This window comes from Telmatherina bonti, assembly GCF_933228915.1.
Source record: "Telmatherina bonti genome assembly, chromosome: 18".
NCBI lineage: Eukaryota > Metazoa > Chordata > Actinopteri > Atheriniformes > Telmatherinidae > Telmatherina > Telmatherina bonti.
In genome coordinates, this window is record NC_136616.1 from 35,893,946 (window position 1) to 35,916,429 (window position 22,484).

At 43.6% G+C, this 22,484-nt stretch overlaps 1 protein-coding gene across 1 annotated transcript in view; it reads left to right on the forward strand.

The window, feature by feature from the left end:
• The window catches only part of LOC306769307 (Fc receptor-like protein 5), a gene marked incomplete at both ends in the record, with an annotated part of 253,305 nt that overhangs the window by 229,378 nt on the left and 1,443 nt on the right, over positions 1 to 22,484 (forward strand). The gene's annotated exons all lie outside the window — the stretch shown is intronic.

Here is a 22,484-nt window from a genome sequence, read left to right on the forward strand (position 1 = left end):
AAATGGGCTTTTCCTTTAGGGTTTAGCTGCAATATCTCCAAGTCGGCTTGGAGAACGAGCCAAAAAGTTTTCTGACAGAAACGACATGAAACAAGCGAGTGACTTGAGCTGCAGTTGCACTTCGGTCTGGATGATAAAACGGCCTTGTGCTGATGAAAGACAGTCTGACAGACACCACAACACGGCCAGTAGCTTCTGTCTCCTTGGGAGACGGTGGCTGTTCAGCTCTCATGAGGTTATGTGTTTCACTTAGCATTTATTGCCTGCAGTTTGACTCCAAGTGTGGCTAAGGGGACATCAGTGAACCTTTGCGATGCACTCAAGATGCCTTCAGTGTGCAGTTGAACTGGTTTATCTAGTTTATGTTCCATAAAGATGAAATACTTTCACACACTTCTCTACATTCCATTGTTATCAGTGAAACTATGACTAAAAAAATCCATCGCACTGCCAACTTCCGTCAGTGTTTTACAGCTTCATGACGACAAACACAGTAACATGCACGCAAAATAGAAGAATTAATGTGAACAGAGACTCAACATAAAACATTTATACAATTTCTTCTCCTTATGTATCGATATGGGAAGATTTAACTGAAATCTAACAACAATATAACTGCAGAGACCAAAACATTTTGAAAAGAAGAATCAAAGTCAGAGAAGCACAATGTGGCTACATTTTACCATTTCCATTTAAATAAATCATGAAGGGGATAAAATATGGTCTGCAATTACATCAACCCTCATTTACAGCAGCACGTTGGGGCCCTCGGTGGGTCCACAATCAGTTTGCACGGTCAGCAGCAGGAAGTGAAAACTTTATTGGGCATAATTTTGGACAATAGGTTTTCATCAATAGATTAAAATCAATCAGTTCAATCAATGTGATCCACTTAAATTTCCTATGCTAAAATATTGTCAGGCTACTTCCAAAAATATATGGATAAAATGGTTAAGGTGATAAAACATCAAATGACGGTTGGTGATATGAATTTTTGTGTTTGTAGGGGGAAGGAAGAGAAGAGACAAGAAGACTAAAGTGGGGGCCACTTTGGCAACAAGTCTTGAGTAAGAGGTTAGCTGTAGATTACAAACTAGCTTAGCAACTAATTGTGCTAGGTGCAGATTAGCTAGGCTAGTTTATCAGCTAATGGGGTTAGCTATGGTTGACTGTAAGGCACTTGTTTTAGGGTTGCTGTAGCTTAGCACACCTAGCCAACAGTGACTAGCTGGTGGTTAGACTGTGAATGGTGTTAATGGTCTAAGGCTGATGCTAGCACGAGCTAGATTCAGCAAGCTACAAGATAGTCGAAAGGACTAGATGATGGGCAATTTAGAAGGAGAGAATTGAGCACAAACGTCAGTTAGTATTAGCTGTTGAATGTAAGTGTTAGCTTAGCTGATGGTAATGCTAACTTAGCAAACTATTAAATTTCTGACAAGAAAGAGAACAAAATGGTGTACCCTCAACAAGAAAGAGGAAGCTCAAGCTTTAGCTAGCATTAGCCTAGCTAGCATTAGCTTAGCTAAGTAGAAGATGGCCAACAAGGGAATGGCTCTCAGGTCTGGGGGAACTCCAGGGGAGATAGAAAGAGAAAGAAAAAAAGAAAGAAAAGACGAGGACAGTAAGGAGCGACTTGAATCGGTAGTTCTGTGATACCAATACAGACACAAACGTGAAACAACTCCCATGGTTGTGGATGGAATTTAGAAAGGTAACACAGATACCTGAACGATCACTGTCAATAGGTCTGCAAAACAACAAGCTTAATGTTCACTCCCGAACAGGAGAGCTCAGCTCCTAATAGGCATTACATGGAAATAAAGTCAGAACCAAAAATAAAATAATCAAACCAGCAGCACCAACACAACACAAATAAAAGGGGAGATAGTGGCACCTCGCTTTCATTAGCTAAACCGTTAACTTATATGGTCCCTAAACACAATAGTAAAATAAAAGAAATGACTCTTTAACTATCTCTGCCCATACACAGCAGCTTCTTCTGGTCAGAAGTTCCTCTTTAATTCGATATAGTCCTGGTCTGGGAGCCCTCACAGGCTGGGTCCTCTCTCGGGCACAGTCCCTCGGGTTCAGGAGAAAAGGGGATCTCTGGGAAGGTGGACTGAGCTGTTCACAGAGAAGCTACTCCCTCTGGCAGGCAGGGAACAATCCAGTTACGTCAACAGTTTCAGGTTTGTGAAGAGTTGCCGGATACTAAACATCAAACTTTCATTGGATCCAATGGCTCGTCCATCGAGCACAGACAGGGAGCAATTGGGTGTGTCTCCGATGTGGGGATGCAATGGAAAGATGCAGGCGGTCTTGTGACTGGGGATTTTAAAGTCCCAGTAATGTTGGGGAAGGGCCCTGTAAAAAAAAGTGGGTCCTCTGCCAAATAAAGGTGCCATTGTTTTACACCCCTCTTTTTCCATCTCAATGTGAACAGCTGAGCATGCTGGGAGTCGTAGTGAAACTCAGTGTTGTAATTATCTTGGCCTTTCAGGATTAAAAGACGTTTGAACTGGATTAATGATGGGTTCTTTATCTTCTCTTGCAGTCAGACTGGTGTAATCCTAGAGGACTGGAGAAACTGACCATTTGACCCAAAGGACGATGACAGGCCCAGAGATTTATACTCTCTCTCCTCTCTACAGAACGCAGCTGGATCAACAAAGGATATTTTCTAAGTGAAACATCTAACGCAATTTATAGTTTTACAGGTCAAGAGATACCGAGAGTCACATCTGACCAAACGCTGGTTTTTGTCAAAAATGACACCTTTGATCAAGGTACCAGACTTCATGGCGCCAGAACACCCCCCTCCCCTGACTGAGAGGGGACTGGAAAGAGATCCAAACTTCTCCCCCCAATTAAAGGAAAACTTCAGATTCTTGACTTCATTGATCTTTTAAAGTTTGTCTGTAACCGATTTAACTTAGTCGAAATGACTTTGGTTAATTGTTTTGATTGAATTTCTCCTTTTTCATTATTTTATCTTGATACATGATTTAATTCTTTGAACTGATCACACACCAATAATAATCATGAACACTGTATTAAATAATTGTTGATTGTGTTTTCCAAGCTTCAGACCTCTCTTAAGCTATTAATGTGAACGAATAAAATGTGTCTCCTTTTCAGGATTCATCACCCTATTATTTCAGGTTGTCTCATCCTCCTGAATCTTAGGTTAATTAAAAAGGGATGAGTGGTGCTCCGAGGTAATTCGATAATTAATAAATTAATAATCAATAGAGGCATATTCCACTACAGTGTCATGACTAGAGCATTAAGTCACTCAGCTGGGTGAGGGGAAAGATTTCATTTCTAACGCGCTTCTAAAAAAGTCCAATGAGTCGCTGTCCATGTTGGGTGAGATTCACAATTATTTTCCATGCGGCTGATAATAATGACTTGACTGATTACATTTTTGCCAAAATCCAAAGGGTGCGAATAACAAAAATGGTGAGAGCGGTAAAAACTGTGTCATCTTCCCGCACCCAGGTCGAATTAAAAAGCCCCGCAACACATGCAGCTGCCATTTAATGAACCTGGTGCACCTCTTTACTGCCACCCACTGTCACCATGCAAAACAAAAACACAAGTAAAGATGAACAACAAATGGCTCCAACACTCAGGGTTCCTTGTTTTCCCCGAGCCCTGCAATATCTGGTTTGGAAGACTTTGTGGGGGGTGCAGGCCCAACAGGGTTTTGAAGGGAAACATTTGTCTTTTCAACATGATCCTTTTAGTTTCAGTCCATTTGATAAAACTCAACTTTAGGTTTTGTCTGGCAATGGACTGGCGAGCTGTCCAGGGTGTACCCCCCGTCTCACCCAAAGACTGCTGGGATAGGCTCCAGCTTCCCCGCGACCCTTAATCGGACTAAGCGGTTTGGATAATGAATGAATGAACTTTAAGATTTGTTGTTGGAATAAGATCCTTTTCCTCTCTTTGTGGAGTCAAGACTTCAAACAGAAAACATGGACGGTGGCCATAAAGCTTTCCTCGTGGAGAAGTAAAACAATTTCATATTTTTCTACAATCTGGACACGCAGGAAGACATTTTGTTACCACAGGAATGGCAGATTCTGGCTGTTTTCCTTCAGCAGGAAGCAAAAGTTAAGAGTAAATTAACTAAACATCAGTTTCTTGCTTTGCAAGTTCAAATTAAACAAGTTGTTTCACTAAGAAGAAAAGTTGTTTAATTAGAATAAAGATTTAGAAGCTTGAATTGTCTCCAGACCTGCAGCGGACGAGCGAGCTGTCCAACATGGACCTATGACGTTTTATTGGGTTTACTGACTTCATGTTCTATGACTGCTGCGATTTTTACTTGGTTTTTAAAAACCGTTTGACTGTATGAAGGACTTTGACTTGCAGATTAATCAAAAGCTGCAATGCAAATGATGAAAGTACTTTTGAAATTAAATGAAATGAAAAATAAACATTATTAATCCCCAAAGAGAATTTAATGTTGTCGTAGATAATTGTCAATTCGATGGCCTGGCAACCTGTCCAGGGTGTACCCTGCCTGCTGCTGGGATAGGTTCCAGCTCCCGCCCGACCCTTGACCCTTTCGGATCAAGCAGTTCAGAAAATGAATGACTGAATAATTCGAGGAGGTCCTGCTCCGGAGGCTGATGGCTGCTGTCAGGAATTATCTTCTGTATCTTTCAGTCTTACATCGGGCCTATAGAAGCCTCTCTTTTCATCTTTTAATTAAACTGTTGCTTCACATGGTGTGTTCAGGTTCACCTCACTGAGCTGGACTGATGTCCCTGAATGCAGCATGAGGCTGATGCGGTTTTAGCTGAGATAAAGTCAGATCACCAACCTCTGTTGGATGACTGGTTTTAACCAGAAATTAGCAGGAACTGGAGAGCAGTCACGTGACACAACCTACACTATAAGTTCATCATCATCATCATCCTTCCAACAGCTAAATGGCATTTTTACTTTTGCTGACACTGAAACTGCGGGTAAAGGTGGATTATTGCTGATATGAAAATGAAACAGCAGAATATGTGGAGATCATCAGGGAGACACAATGTTTTAAGACATTTTATTCTTTATAAAAAATAACTGTTTGATTCATGAAAGTAAGAGAAAAACAAAGTAAAAGCTGTTGGACATGAGAGGATTACCATTAATAACTGGGTTAGATTCATTCGTTTTCCCACCAGTTTGATCACTTCCAGTGTGCTACGTCCACAGGGAATTATTTACAGGCTGTTGACGGGATTCAGAGAACTCACAGCATTTTGCAATACAGAATAAATATAGAAAATACAGTCATTTAAAGTGCATTAAAGTACCACATACAAGGTGGTTTTGCTTTTAGCTTCGGGTTTAAAGTGCTTTACTTACTTTGGTGATCTAAAAAGCAGATTCAGCAAAGAAAAAACTCATTCAGAAAGCTGCAAGTTTCCAACAACTTTAACTCATCCACCCATCAGTCCACCATGCCGCCATGTCAGCATGTACAGTAATTTCTACTTTTTAATGATTAAATTTAATTTAAACATTTAATTTAAATGTTCAAGTTTAAACAATTGGTTTCTCCAACTTTTGTTAAAAAAGAAAGAAAAATAGATTAACTTTTTTGTCGTTTTGGTGTAAAACCTGCAGACATCGTGGTTCTTCACCAAATGGCTTTATGATTGCAAGCATTTCCCTCGTTTCAATGTGAGAAAATATTCGAGATGCCTCCTCGGCGTCTGTCTGGAGGGTCTCGGCTGCATTGAGGCTCTTTAAGGGAAAAAAAGGAGAAAACCCAGAACAGCAGCAGCCACCCCTCCCAAACTCAGGCCCACGTACAGTCCTGGACGTCCACGCGGATTTCCTTCCTTTGAGATGTTCTCCAGTGAATTTCCTTTCTTCTTCTTCTGGAACAGACAAGAGAGGATAGGAACAACAGAAAGATAAATGGAAAAAGAAAGAAAACACCTCGTAGAGGTAGAGAAAAAGAGAAAGAGAAAGAAGGAAAAAACAGACATCTGCATAAACGTACATATATACACTCATACGCATTTGCCTGTATAGACGCATGTACCTACATATTCACATACATAGACACAAACAGGCCAATCTTAGACTCTTATTCAAACTAGACTATCAAGTGTTAAGAGCACCATAAAATCAGGTTAAATATTAATGGGAGACAAAGAAAACAAGCTGCTGTTAGTGAATAATCCTGCACACAACCCAGTGACTGTGTCACATGCAGAACATACAGAGTGGAACGTGTTCAGAGAAGAGTGATCATGCCAATGTGACCCCGCCCACACAAAGGCCAGAAGCAGGCCAGGAGGACCCCGAGACCCATGTGACCGGTAGCCACCCCCCAAGCACAGGATCCAACCACCCTACCCCGGAGAAAGCAATGGACCGACCCCGGAGGCAGTGGAGGGGAGCCCCAGCCAGAGTCCCCCGCGGTCAGGGGGAACAGGCCCCAGCGGGCCCAGACCAGCAGGAACCGGCCCTGCCAGGCACCGGCCGCCCAGGGCAGACAGAGCGCGGGCCCCAGGGCCCCAAGAGCCTGAAGGCGACCACCAACCACCCGCGGGCAGAGGGTCCAGCCCACACCAATGGAGAGCCAGAATCCCCAGACAGCCACCGAGCGGAGGCCAGGCCGCACACCAGTGCACCAGCCGTGCCCCCGGGGCACAAGACCCCCCCCAACACACACACACACCCAGGCATACACAAACACCCACACACATACCCCCCCCCCCCCACCTCTATTCTCTTACAATTCATCCACAATCCATTTGCTCCCTCACGCCCTCATCTTTCCTTCCCAACATGTCCCGTGTGGGATGTCCCTGGGGGAGCAGAAACCAGTAAGGCCACGATCAGGGCTACCGCCCACCACCCCCAGCCCCCCCCCCGCCATCCCCCAGACATAGCCGACCCAGCAACCCCAAGAGCCAGCAGAGTTCTCCCCCCAGTCAGGCCAGCCCAGACGCAGATCTACTGGGCAGCCCTCCCGCCCCGCCTGAACCGCACCCCCCAGAGAAGCCCCGGAAATAGGGGCGTGAGAGGACCCCTTCTCCCCCTCCCCCCTCCCCGCTAATGATTGTGAAGTGTGTGATGTTTGTAATTAAAATTGAGGGGCCGTAACCCCACCATGTCGGGAGAGGAACTGCCTAAGCGGCCCCGCCCACCATACACTGAATGGCCCGCCCCCCAAAAGATGTCCATGAGTTGTCAGTGTGTTTTATGTGATGTGGTGACTAAGTGTAATTAAAATTGGAAGGTGGGCTAGTACCGGGTGCAGTGATCAAGACCACCTGTCATGGCCTCTCTCACCACCCAGGACACTGTGCACACCTCCCAACACCCTACCTGTGTGTGGTGGAGAGCGGGGGAGAGGAAGGGGAAGGGGATTTAGGACCAGAGGGAAGTGACTCCCTCTAGAAGGTGGGCTGCCTTCAGCACTAGACACGCCACTATTCCCAGGGACCCTGAGGCCAGGACAAGCAGGAGCAGCCACCCCAACAGCCAGAGCCCTCACCACCACCAACCAAGGAGCGACCGCCGGCCCCAGGAGGCACCAATCAGCCACATGCAAAGGGCGGCAGGAAGGCAAGGAGGGGGAGGAGCGGAAGAATGGGACCCCAGACCAACAGCCCACCGTCCACACCCACCCAGAACACTCCCCACCCGGAGACATGCTGGAGTCCCTCCTTGCCTACACCCCAAGTTACCACACAAACACCTTTCTCACCTATGTCCTACCCTCTTGATAACCACTATCCCTCCACCCACATGCACCCCAACACTCCTCTATATGCCCCTCTATCCTCCCATCCCTCATACACATGTACCACTATGCATTCATACACTTGCACCCTCACACCCCAACACACATGCTTCCCCCCATCACCGTGTATCACTACAATCTCCCATACATCCCCCCTTAACCCTCATCCACATGCACCAACACATTCCCCCATACACGCACCCCTACTCCCCCATCGACTTGCAACACCACACTCCCTCATACACACACTCCTATCCTGCTACCCTACCCTACCTCCACACTCCCCTACTCTCACGCGCCACAACTCTCCTCCATACATACCCCATACACACATGTACGCGCACACACACACACACACACACACACACACTGATAATATTTTTGAAGTTTGAGCTGACGGTCAGGAAACTGGACTGAAAGGCGTTGAAAGCTGCGCAGAAAGGACGAAGGTGTGAGAGGTCAGGTGGTCTGATTGTTGGGTGTGGTTTGGTGTAATCCTGACCCAAAACGGACGGCGTACTTACATCCGTGGTGTTTTGTTGTTTCAGTAAATCATATCCACACTCGGACATTTAAATCACAAATGATCTGTTTATTTCCTGACAACAGCAGACGTGACGGACATTTTCACAACTTTTATCACAATAAACAGACTAATGCAGCCTCATTTTATACGCCTGTGGATGCCCACACATTCTTTAATGAGAAATGAAACATGTTTGAAATAAAGATCCTCGAAAATGATTATTATATCCATACTTGAGCAGTATTTTCCATTTGGATCGATGCCATTGGATTCATTGATCATTGATGAAGAGTGTTTATGTAGATTTCAGTGTGCAACGCATCCAGGAACAAGGATTTTATTCTCACTTTTAATGATTATTTTCTTGAACTTATTTTTATCCTGGTATCAAATCATCATCATGAGAATCAGCTCCTGTCCGGGAATTTAAAACAGAATTATGCTGCAGAAAAGTGGAACAAACTGTCCATGGAGATGAAACTTTTACTCTGAAATCCAGTTGACAACATTTGTTTTCTCAGGAAATGTGCATGGTAATTTTAATTCATCCTACTTTTCATCTTTTTTATTTTAACTGGTTTGATTCCAGTTTGCAACTTGTTGTTTCTTTTTTAGTTTCAAGCACTGTGAGAGGTCTTGTGCATGAACTGTAGAACTCAACCTGCTTTTGTCTAACTTGAGTGAAGTGTAAATAAAGATGTAATGAATGTAAAACATATCTGAAAAGAGACAGGATGACTGCAGAACAAGCTGCAGGTTTACAGAATCACAGGTGAGAAGAAGCAGATGTGCAGGTTGGAAACTGAAGTTGAGATCTGCAGACAGTCAAGGCGCTAAACGTCACAGCAGAACAGCAGGAATATCTCACGGAAAACAAGGAAAGCCAGTGTCGGAAGCAAACGGGTCACTTAAGTAGGGATTTCTCTGACACTGGAGGCGTAAATAAAACTTCATTCACACTTTTACAGAGACCATGAACGCCTCACTGAGCCTTTCCACTTGCTTTTTGACTCGACCGCAGACATTCAGCCGTCTGAGGTCGAGTCACGCTGCGATCACGCCAACTGGAGTCAGTTTCACTTCAGCTGAATCGGTCTGTGGAGGAACCTGTGCATGAGATCTGAACTCTTCCTGACAAAAACTCCCCAACAGCCTGTTTCATAGAGAATCATCAGTTCCTTTTTACGTCCACAGTGGATTTGTCCTGATAGTTATTGCTCTATTACAGTTCAGTACACAGACTTTTGCTGTTAAATCTTCAGAAAAACCTTTCAAAGAAAATTTAAACAGTTTCTGTCTCTGTCCTGATGAAGTCAGATCAGCATCATCTTGGAAAGTTTGAATGAAATTCAGGTAAAACTCACCATTCGTGGACAACGCCATCTCAGATGAGTGAAAGGCTCCGACCTCCTCAGAAACTAGAGATAAGTTCAGGTTCCTCCTGCTGCGCCGTTTTATTGTCTCCTGGCAGCTTATTCTGTTGCGTTCAAAGGAAAGAGGAAATACCACCACTGCAGGAACCCTCTCTGAGTCCAGAAAACTTTAACAAAATAAAAAATTCAAATTTTTATTTTTCTAAAAAACCCTGAAAGAAAATGTAAGAATGTGAGTTTCTCAGCTGGTATTCCGTCCCCTCACTGCGTCTCCCAGTTAAACCAACAACAAGGACTGTTTTTATTATAAATACCCACCAACAGTGAAATGAAATGACTGCAAATGTAAAAGTTTCTGTTTCACTTTGAGTCCAGTGTCGTCACAGAGACAGGAGGAGTGAACGGTGACCTCTGCTGGCTTTCGGCAGTGATGCTTCTGATCTCACCATCAGCCTGAAGCTCTGCAGTCACACCAAGGTCACAGAAATAAGCTTCTCATCTCAATCTTCCTCCAACAAAGCTGTGAGACCAGAACCTCCTTTAAATCGGAAAGTAGGAGAATTTTCACAGGTTAGAGTGTCAAAAGTGGCTTGTTCCAACAATAAATTACGCAGACTTATTTTGCTTTTATTACACTGTAACATCAACATGGAATATGGATATACAGTCGTTCCTGTCCAACAGAACTCCTGTCAAAATGGCCACGAAGTTTACCCTTTAATAGACACTAAGCCTCAACCTGTCCTGTTACCAGCACCGTGGTGGTTGCTGCAATGTGCATTGTGTCCAATCAGTGAAGGGAGCATGTTGCATGGAGAGGGGGAGGGGGCAGATTATATCAAGTCACAAGCAGCTTCTGAATAAATTGTATTTAAATAAAATTTTTCATTTGCTATATCTTTGCTTGGATGCTCTTGACAGTCTGTCAAGTTTTTTTCTTGTTGCGCATTTCAGCAGAAGGCAGATTGCGTCAGACCAACCAGCTTCTCATTTGTCCAGTCAGACGTTGAAGGATGGAAAATGTCAAGTAAAAACAGTCATCAGGTGTCCAGTTCAGACGAAGGAAAGAGGAGAGGAGAGCACCATGCTGTCACATTATCGCAGTGTTATGTTGTGAGTTAGCCTGGTTGTTAGCCTTGTGCTAGTAGTAGCTAATGTTGCAACTTTTCGCGATTTTGTCACTACTTTTTTTTTCATATCACTGTTAAGTCCTCACATGTGGCCAAAAACATGCTGCTGGGTTTATTAGCTCCACTATGAACCAGATGTTTACATTCAGACATTTCATTTATATGAAAAAAAAAACTTTTTGACATGGAAACATCCTGTAAATTAACAGTTCAGAAGCTTCTTTGCCATGTTTATATGAGTTTTAACTCTTCTTTAATACACTAAAAGTTATTTCTGCTTTAAGAAGATGGAAAATAAGCATGTAAACACCTAAAGTGATCATTCAGAATGAAACTTAATTCCAAATAAAGTGGCTGGTTTATTCACATTTTAAAGCGGAGTTTGATATTTCCTCTGTCGTATAAACCTTCATTCCGGTCCATCTGCACATGCTCCTTACCTCTTCCCACCGTAATGACGCACACGTGCAGTCTCCTGCGTCCCGTCTTTGATATTCCGTTTTTTCTTCTCCTCCTCAGCTACTGAAAAAAAGTGAAATAGTATGCTCGAGTCAAGCTAGTACCTAAAAAAATGTGACCAAAATTAAAGTGAAAATGCTACTTATTATGTGGTTTTTGATGTTGTAAAAAAATGTTGAAAGGAAGTGGTTTGTTTATTTCCAGTATTCGTTTGTGCGTCTTGTCCGCCGTCACGTCCGCCGTCATTAAAGGAAGGGTAATAAACATGTTTCCATGTAAATCTCTATTCAGAATGAATATTTTCACGTAAACTTAAAGCAAACTCGAACCTCACTGAGAAAATCTTCCTCCACATTGTGTTTTCACCACCCGCCTCCACCCTTCTCAGCAGTAGATGGAGTAACTCAGGAGGTTGATGTTGCACATTAAACACAGGAACATGGAGAATTTTCCATCCATGTGAAGCTTCTGTTATTGTCACACAGCAGAACAAAGTGAAACGTGGCCTACAAAGAAAACTGAAGCCACTTCTGACTAACTCTGACCACTTTGAGGCGGTTAACTGAGGAGGAGTTGCAGCACGACCTCCTTTTCTGTTCCGCTTTACAGCAGCTGTTTTAAAACAAGACTAACTCACCTACACAGATTAGATTTCTGCTGAATGTTTCCTGCACTCATCGCTCCACATCTACAATCTATTGTCTGGATTAAAAACAAACCCACAGTAAGCCAGAAACACACACATTCATACCAGAGGCCTGCTAATGGAAAGTCTCTGTGCACCCCGCGTCCCACATCACCAGCAAGCACAGTAAACTGGAATGTTGCAGACATTTCTGAAGCACAACATCAGATCTAAACATGAAGACATGGGGATCATGTGAGATGACCGAGTCTGATGTGTTGTAGCCCACAGCATGAAAAACAAAAAAAAAACTGACATTTAGTTTCCTCCCTGAGACGTAGCTTCCTGCTTTCAAACACACAAAGGAAACCACAACCCTGACAGGATGGTCGAAGGCGTTTCATGACCCAAAAACCAGCAGCTCATCTCATTTCAAGAAGCTGCAAAATGGAGAAAACATCTCAGCTGTGTCTGCTGCGTGAGTACACCGTGTTCCTTCATTCTGCCTCCAACCTTTATGTTTAAATCGTTTATTAAACTTATTGATGGTTTTCCTGACGTATCCACATCTGTCAGAAATCCACTCAGTGTTCGGCACAATACAGTATCTTTAGAGAATCCTCAGCGCTCCTCATGATTCATCTCCAGTCTACACACACACACACACACACACACACACACACACACACACACACACACACACACGTTGCAGCTGTTTGCATGGTCTCTAAAAACAGGCTGAAAGGCATCTGAAATCAGAGCAAGTTTCTAGGCAGGATGCAGCAAACAGGAAAACCAGATTTTTGCAGACTGAATGTGAACTCTGAGTAGAAATCACTGTGAAATCTACCTTAACAGCATTTTACCACCAGCAACCACCTCCTAAAATGGAGGGAATGTTTGTGAAAACTAGATGCAACGGCGTTCCAGGCTGTACTGAAACTGACACCAATGTTTGATGCGACACAATGTTCCGTGATCCGAATCCAGAGGTCACGTGGCTGTTCTCTGCGGCGTTCTTAAAACACTACGTCCTCAGTGAAAAGTAAAGGTTTAAGTTCAAAATGGAATAATGAAACATGTTTTACACATTTTCTAAAAGAATAATTTCCATTATACCATGTGAGAAGCCCTGCGATGGACTGGCGAGCTGTCCAGGGTGTACCCTGCCTTTGCCCAAAAGACAGCTGGGATAGGCTCCAGCTTCCTCGTGACCCTGAATTGGATTAAGCAGTTTGGGAAATGAATGAATACCATGTCAGAACAGACATGCGTTATTTTCGTCTATACTCACACGTAGTTTGGCGAGTTAAATCACTGTAACATCACTCCACTACGGGCGTCACCACAGTAAATGAGTTAATGAACTGGTTCAAATCAGCTGCTTTTTGACAGGTGAATGAAACATGCTGTGGCTTGACAGTGGTTGTTTGGCATGAAAAGTACACCAAGACCAACATCAAATAGTTCCGATACTTTAGCATATTTAGCAAGTGCTAAAATGAAAATTTGTTATAAAATGTTAACTGTGCGGGACCATGGTAGAAGTAGATTAAACAACTTGGATCTGTGCATTAGATGGTTACAATGGTGGCAGCCTTCGTTTGACCGCAGCCAAATGAAGCTAACGCTAACCCACAAACAGACTGCAAAGAGAGGGGTTCATTAGCAAGTGGAGGTGTTTAATCGTCTGCACAGGAAGGACGACAAACCCGATGGTGACTCCACAGCTGAAGCCTGGAAAGTTATTCCAGGTAAAAACTGATTTACTGACCATGAGGGTTTTTCCTGAGGGAGGAGAAACTGGTCCTTCCAGGTACCTGATGGTCCAGAGTGACCAGAGAACTGACTGACGACATCTGGAGAGGTGTGAAAATCCAAAACTGGTCGATCCTGACTGGGGAATCGGACTGCAGACAACAGCTTCAAAGATAAACACCCAAGTTGTTTTTAATGTGGAACTGTGACAAACTTGGCCAGATGCTAGCACTGGAAAGAAGTCGAACTGGCACCAGAGGAGCAGATCCAGGCTTGAGAGGATGCTGCAATCAATTGTTCCAGCTGAGCTGTATAAAGAATCAACTGGAAGCCACACTGCAGGGCTGGATGTCACCGCTAAACTTCTCAGTCGTTTTGATTGGACCGAAGCATCCTGATCCAGTTCCATCGAGTCTTACCTTACATATTCTACCCAGATATTTTGTGACAACACTAATTTTTCTGGAATATTAAGACATTCTTACAGAACCATTTTACAAAATACTGAGTGTGCTTATACAACCATCAAAATCAGATATCTGGGAGTAAGTCTGAAATACACATGCAAAAGACTGTTGGCTACATTTACCGGTCCGTTATCGGACTTATCTCGGAGCATGTACGCGAATGGAGACGTCTCTTCCTGATATTTTTTAAAAACATCCTGTGTTTGTTGAACCTGGCAAACCCACAGTCTTAGCGTTAGCTGCTAAGGTGAATATACAGGTGAATGTGGGCTTATCTTAGAGTGTGACAGGCAGCCTCTCAGCTGAATGTTAAGATCTTGCAGAACATTGGTAAATCATGCCAGAGAAGCATCACCGTCGTCACTGGAGAAGGAAAAACAATCAACATCCAAGTTTCAGGTATAAATATTGGATCAGTTGCACTAAAACTCAGCAAACTAAAGTTTGCTGGCCAACATCAGAGTCATCTGCTGAAACAGAAGCTCTGAGTGATTCAGAGCCGCTTGGAGCTGGAAGAGCCGGCTCATCTAAACTCCCATCTATGCTGGACGCAAAGGACAGAAACCGGACGGACACTTTCATCCGCCTTCTGAGTGCTTTCTGGCCATAATTTGGTGAGTTTTCACAGGTCTAGTTAATCTGTCGCTTGATGCAGCAAACAAACCAAAGAAAAAGATTGTTGTGGCCCTGAGTCATCTGGTCTGCAGGGCTTCCTGAAAATGGAGAGACTCCGGAGTCTACAGACGATAGGCTACCATCCCTCGGCTCCACCCGGACCACCTTTCCTCAGGATTGGTGGACATCGGTGCAGGCTCCTTCCAAATTGGCCACAGATAATGACACCTGCCTATTTAAGGAAAATCAGCACCGACATTCAGGGCAGTTGTGTCTGATGGTGACATAATTTGTCACCTCCGGCTAAGCGTCGACAGCCATAGAGTAGGAGATTTGCTGAGATTGGTTTTTAGCTTTTCTTTTGTTGTTTGCTGTCCTTGCTTGGGTTTTGTTTGATCTGTGGTTGCACAATTTTAGTTTAGCTTTTTGAGTTTTGTTAAATCGTAGATTTTATTCCTGTTGTACCCTTTAGTTTCTTTGGTTTGAACCCTTTGTAAATAAAACCCCACCTTTCATTGGAACTTTTAGTTGCCTCTTCTTTTGTGTTGCAGCCCCCTTTCCCCCTAGACACCACTTGGGTCGCAACAAACGGTTAGATGGTGGGAGCTTCTGAAGAGTGTGTGTGAGTGCGTCGGGTGTGTTATAGCAGTGCATTACTGTCACCACCGACGTCTAAAACTGACATCCCAACACAGAAGTGACTGAACTCAGCACTGCCCACTGGTGGATGAAACAACTTCATCGCCATGGCAACGTGAAGGATGCATGAAGTACGAGAACAGCAATGTATGATGTTTTAAACGGACGTCCGTGTTTCTGCACGTGAGGGAGCAGAAATTAGTCTGAATGAAGCCTATCTTTGGATTTCCTGTGAAGATAAAGAGAAGTTAATCAGGTGAAACACGGGAGCAGAGAGCATGTGGGCGGAAACATCTGGAAAAAACAGAGGAAACAACAGTTTCCATGAACAACAGAAATAGATTCAAACATATATCGTACATCTGCTCCAGAAGCAGAATGGAACAGTGTGGTGGAAATTTTTATGCTCTAGCTTAGGTTTTCATATATTTCATAGTCCTTAGCACAGGGGTCGGCAACCCAAAATGTTGAAAGAGCCATATTGGACCAAAAAACAAAAAACAAATTTGTCACGAGCCGCAAAAAATTAAAAGCCTTATATGAGCCTTATCATGAAGGCAACTCATGCTTTATGTATCTATATTAGCTATATTAACCTACTATCAAAATGACTAAGTTGACTACAAATACATAATGAGCCATAATGATAAAATGTTTATGTTCCCTGCAGCGCATCCTGTAGAGAATGACGCACCACGTGACTACTCTGTTGTACCATGCCGCCTCATATTTAACTTCATTACAAAATTAATTAATAATGTTTCGTTGCTTTGATGAAATAAATAAAGACCATGAAAGACCATAAATAAAGAAATCCAATTTTTGATGCCTTTTTTATGTTGAGGATTCGAAAAACAACAACAAAATTGAATGTGCATAACGCGCCCCTTATCTGGGCAATAAACAGAGCTTTATAAAACACAGCCTGCATTTATAAAAAAAAATAAACCAGCAACCTTTTAAAAAGGTAAAGTATATCAAATCAAATTAATACAGTTTGATTTCTGTGCAAATGCCAAGCAAGTCAGTGCAAGGGTAAAACGCAGCAGCATCCTCTTCTCTTTAGACACGCAACCAGCGCAGCTATCCTCCGACCTGAGCAACAAAACACGATTATATTACCAAGTGTCATTCTAAATATATCATATTTATTTTATTAAAAACAGCCACTTTGTCACTCAATATGTGTCTATGAAGGATTATGTCCTTACACGTTTAATGTGACTTCTGTTTTCGGACATTACTGGTCAGCTTCTCAACATCGGGCATGTAAGATGTAACTTGTGCTGAATTAATGTCCTTGATTTGCTGATCGGTGATGTTGCCGTCATTTTAATGGTCCTTTCCTTCACTGTCTTAGCAGAGAGGGGCATGTCTTTGATTTTCTGTATTTTCTCGGTTTTGTTTTTGAAGTCTGCAAATACGTGTAGTAGTAAGCTTTCCCTGGAAATGTCTTTCACATGACTCTTTTTGTTATTTGACAACTTCTCGCTCCAGAGCAAACATTCAGGCAATCCTTCCTCATTGGCAATGAATGCAAATTATTTGGTCCAAGAAACGTTGAATCCTCTGTTCTCCTCGGTTATTTTTCTCTTTTTCCCTTTGGGATCCATGGCCCATCACACAGCCGCCGGTTTGTTTACAACAGCCACCTGCCTGGCATCCCGCGCTGCTGATAGATAGGCTACGTGTGTTGCAGGCTATGACGCAAATCTTCCTTGACAGAAATGTTGAAATTAAATTTTTATTCTACACATTTTTACAGCATTGGAAAATGTTCAGAATGTTTGTGTCATGTTTGTCCTCCTACAGAACCATATCAAAACAAAGATATACATCCCTCCACCATCTTTTTCCCTTTTCAAAAATTTTTGAAAAAGCTCCAGGGAACCACTAGGGCGGCGCTAAAGAGCCGCATGCGGCTCTAGAGCCGCGGGTTGCCGACCCCTGCCTTAGCATATATTAATTGATGATGCTTATTGTAGGTTTAAAGTGGTTATGCTGAACCTAAGAACTTAATCCTATTTACACAGTGTCTGCTCATGGTCTTTACAGACATACAGAATGCTAGGGCCTTGAGATGTCTGCACTCTGTGATCTGATTAACCAAAACAGTCCATTCTTGTTTAGAATAACAGGGTTAGATCAAGTAATTGACGCCCTTATCCGAGGGTAAAAGGATGGTTTAGTCTGGAACTCAGAGCATTTTTAGACTTCTGCTGTCGGACCTCTGAATTCTCTCTCCAGATCGCACTGTTTTACTCTGTTCTTTCTTATTTTCCGTTCAATAAACATTGTAATCCTTTCACTTCAGAACCGGACTCTTCATCATTGACAGGCTTTTTTACACAACTATAGAATTAAGGAAAGGTGGAAAACAAATTAAATAAAATGAAAAATACTTTATTAATCCCCAAAGGGAAATTCAATATTATAGTATATAATAATTAACTAGAGGAGGTCTTGTTCCGGAGGCTGATGGCTGCTGGCAGGAATGATCTTCTGCATCTTTCTGTTGTGGTTCCTGCTCTGACCTGTGCTGCAGTGGGTGTGCCTGTTTCCCTGGCAACCAAGTCCAAACCAGGTTCTCATCGGGAAATCAGCAGCAGCAAGATAAAAGGCAAGCTCAGTTCACCAGTCATCGCCTGATTGTTGTTTCATCAGTGATAACAGCTCTCGGCCATTGCAGCATTTCTGCCTAAGGATTTAAACTGCTTGTATAACAATTGTCTGTTCTGTCACCAGTGTGTGATTCTTGCCTGCCTGCCAGTCAACCTGCCTGCCTGGCCACCTACCATTCTGCCCAGGAAAACAATAAACCCTTCCTAGTATCCACATCCAATCTGCACATGGGTCCTTGTTGGTCCTACACTACAACACTTTCAGTCTTACATGGGACCTGAAGAAGCCTCTCACTGAACACACTTTGTTGTTTCATCACTGTATTGTGGAGAGGGTGTGAAGAATCCTCCATCATCTTCATCAGCTTGTGCAGCATTCTTCTTTGGACAATCAGCTCCAGCGGCTCCAGAGTTACTCCAAGCACAGAAGCAGCTTTCTGGATCAGTTTGTTGATTCTCTTCAAGTCTCTGGTTCTGATGCTACTACCCCAGCAGATGCTGCAAAGCTGACTGCACTCTCCACAACAGACTTATAGAAGATATGCAACATCTTGGTGCAGACGTTAAACCATCTCAGCTTCCTTAAGAAGTACAGTCTGCTCTGACCTTTCTTGTAGATGTAGTCAGTGTTGCATTTCCAGTCTAGTTTGTTGTCCAGCTGAACTCCAAGGTACTTGTATTCCTCCACCACCTCCACCTCCTCTCCCAGGATGGAAACAGTGCTTTGTTTATTCTTCTTCCTCCTGAAGTCAACAATCATCTCTTTTGTTTTGCTGCTATTTAATATGAGATGATTGTCACCGCACCATTTAACAAACTGACTGACCAGTTCTCTGTACTCTGCTTCTTGTCCATCCCTGATACACCCCACAACTGCAGAGTCATCAGAGTATTTCTGCAGATGACAGGACTCAGAGTTGTACTGGAAGTCTGAGGTGTACAGAGTGAAGAGGAATGGCCAGAGTACAGTTCCTTGTGGTGCACCAGTGCTGCTGACCTCCATCTCAGACACACAACCTTTCAGTCTCACAAACTGGGGTCTGTTTGTGAGGTAGTCATAGATCCAGGTGGTTGTGGAGGTATCCATCTGGAATTTATGGAGCTTCTCACATAACAAAGCAGGCTGAATGGTATTAAAAGCACTGAGAAATGAAAGAACATGACCCTCAGAGTGCTGCCTGAATGGTCCAGATGAGAGTGTGCTCTCTGGAGCAGGTATATGATGGCATCTTCAACCCCAAGTCCATTACGATATGCAAACTGGAATGGGTCCTGAAAGGTGTTTACTTGCTTGTTGAGGTGAGCCAGTAAGAGTCTCTCCAGGACTTTCATGATGTGAGATGTCAGGGCAACTGGTCTGTAGTCACTTGGTTCAGCTGGTTGTGTTTTTTAGGCACTGGAACAAGGCAGGAGGTTTTCCACAGCACTGGGACTCTATTTTGTCTCAGACTGGTGTTGAAAAGGTGCTGGAGAATCGGACATAGTTGTTTTGAGCAGGTCTTGAGAACTCTGGGACTGACACCACCTGGACCTGCAGCCTTGTTCTGGTTCAGTTTCTCAAGTTGCTTCATGACCTGATTGCAGGAGACAAACAAGATGGAGGTCTCAGGATGTCCTGATGTGGAGGGAGATGAAGCCGTGTTCTGGTCCATGACTGAGCTGCAGGGTGACAGATTGGAGGCGTGACAGGAAAGCAGTGGGCTTATGGAGGGTGTGTGGTCTGTTGGGCTGGAGGTAGGGGGTGAACTGAACCTGGTGAAGAATATGTTCAGCTCATTAGCTCTGTCCAGACCTCCATCAGGCTGGTCCCCCTTTAACTTGAAGCCGGTGGTCTTCTTCATTCCAGACCACACATCCCTCACGTTATTCTGCTGGAGCTGACTTTCTAACTTCTTCCTGTAGTCCTCCTTGCACTTCTTAGTTTGTGTTTTAAGTTGTTTTTGTGTTGCCCTCAATAACTCTCTGTCTCCATTCCTGAAGGCTTTCTTTTTGATGTTCAGCAGCTTTTTCAGGTCACTGGTGATCCAGGGTTTGTTATTGGGGAAGCACCTCACTGTTCTTGTTGGGACGATGCTGTCCACACAGAAGTTTATGTAATCTGTCACACACTCAGTCATGGCGTTGATGTCGTCTCCATGAGGTTCACAGAGGACGTTCCAGTCTGTAGCCTCAAAGCCTCCTCTAAGAGCATCTTCAGCTTCAGCAGACCAGATTTTGATAGTCTTTGTGATGACTGGTTGCTGCTGAATGATGGGCCTGTAGGTGGAGGTGAGAAGAACCAGATTATGGTCAGATCTTCCTAAAGGAGGCAGGGCAGAACAACTGAATCCATCATTCATATTTGCATAAAATAAGTCCAACATCTTATTTTCTCTGGTGGAGCAGCTGACAAACTGCTGGAATGTTGGTAGAGTTGCAGAGAGGGAGACGTTGTTAAGGTCTCCGGAGATCACCATGAATGAGTTTGGATGCTGTGTTTGTAGCCGAGCAACGATGGAGCTGATGACATCACAGGCTGTGGTACCAGGTATTATATAAACCACTATGTAAATAATATGAACAGAAGCTCACAGCTAACAGTTCCATGTCCCTTGTGCATATCTTCTCCTTGACAGTAACATGTCCAGGATGACACCAACGCTGGTTAACCAGCACTGCAATTCCACCACCCTTTAGCTTTCTGCTGTGTTGTCTACTGCGGTCTGCACGGACCGTTTTAAAGCCCGGTACAGACACATTACAGTCAGGGATGTGTTCATGCAGCCATGTCTTGGTGAAGCACATAATACTGCACTCTCTGTATTCTTTCTGAAACCGTGTTAGCAACTCGATCTCGTCAGTTTTGTTAGCTAGCGATCTCACATTACCCATGAGGAGAGTTGGTAGATATGGTTTAAGTCTCCATCGCTTCCTCCTCTGTCTCACTCCCGCTCTGCATCCTCTTCTCTTTCTTTTCAACTCCATCGGGATTTGATGTGTTGTTTCGCTGATAATCCTGATTTGGGAGAGGTTAATCAGTTGATCTCAATTGTAAACAAGTCTTTCGTTGCCATGGAGACTCATCATAACAAGTCTTGACAGAGCCAAAAATATGCAGAAAAATCTCCCTTGCAGAACACCCTCCGAACCGGCATGAAATCCTCAGAAAAAAAAAAACCTAATTTGAGCTGATATCTATGTGAGAAGAGTTTGTACTTTAAAAAAAAAAAACTAGATAGCAAGGCAGAGCTACTACAGTTTGCTGCCATCAGATGGCGTAATCTAGAATGGAATGATCTTCACATCAGAAACATCAGCATATTCCATGTTTAAAGTGAAACTATTATGTGCATTTCAGGTAATTTAGTTTTATTTGTGAGACCAGAAGGGCTGGGATTGATGGAGTTATTGTCACAAATGGCTTTATTTACTTCAGACCGACCCTCTCCGTAGGCTGTCAGATCAGCCTGCGGGCAAAACGAGTGGATTGAGACTCTTCCGCATTAAGCCCCGCCTCCTGCCACTGCACTACATCAGGAGTGCGCACCGCACCTGCTTTCACCGTCATTGTAACATCTCATAAACAGAAGGATTAGGCTCATATGAACTCAATAAAAAGCAAACTACAATGTCAACACATAGCATACAGCCCTGCATGTTGGAACCTGAATCAGAGCCTGAAAACGAAGTGGAAAACAGCAACCCACAGCAACGAATGCAGCAGGATGTCTCTCTTTGGTAAACTCACCAGCCATCGTTGGAAATAACTTAATCCCACGTTTTCCACCCGCCTGATGTATTTGTACATGCCCTTGTTAACCAGTAGAAGGTAACCAATCACCGAACCTTATCCCCCGGGACGTCACAAGGATTTCCAAGTAGAAAAAACTCTCTAAAACGACGCGTTTTTTGTCGCCATGGAAACCGAACGGCGAGCGTGCTGGAACTCAAACTCAAACTCAAACATGCGTTTAGGTGATAAAAAACAGTGTCGTTCACATGTCTGATGAGGATTCAACACTGTAACATTGTAGAAAGCTCAGAAAACTCAAAATACCATCATAGCACCCCTTTAAGCAACTTCTTGTCATTTCTTTTAGTTTTGGCTTCACTGAAGAGCTGCCCAGCAGACCAAGGTGAGTTAACTTCTCACACACTTCACACATCTACACGATGCCTGCTACTGTTTGCAGGAATGCTCCTCATCTGACAGGATTTAACTTAAAGCTCCTCTTACCTGTTTTCCAGTCTCTCTGTCTGTTAAGCCCAGCATTTCTCAGCTTTTTATGAGTGAGACTATTTCTATAAGCTGCGAGGGAAACGACAACTCGGCAGGATGGAGAATGATGAGGAAAACAGCCAATCAGCAGCAGTCTGTGTGTGGGATTGGCTGGGGAAGGAAAGCTGGTTCCTCTTGCATCATCAGCGTGACAGTCCCATGGGACACCGGAGTTTACTGGTGCGAGTCCACAGAGGGAAGGACCAGTGACCACGTCAACCTTACCATCTCTAGTAAGACCTGAG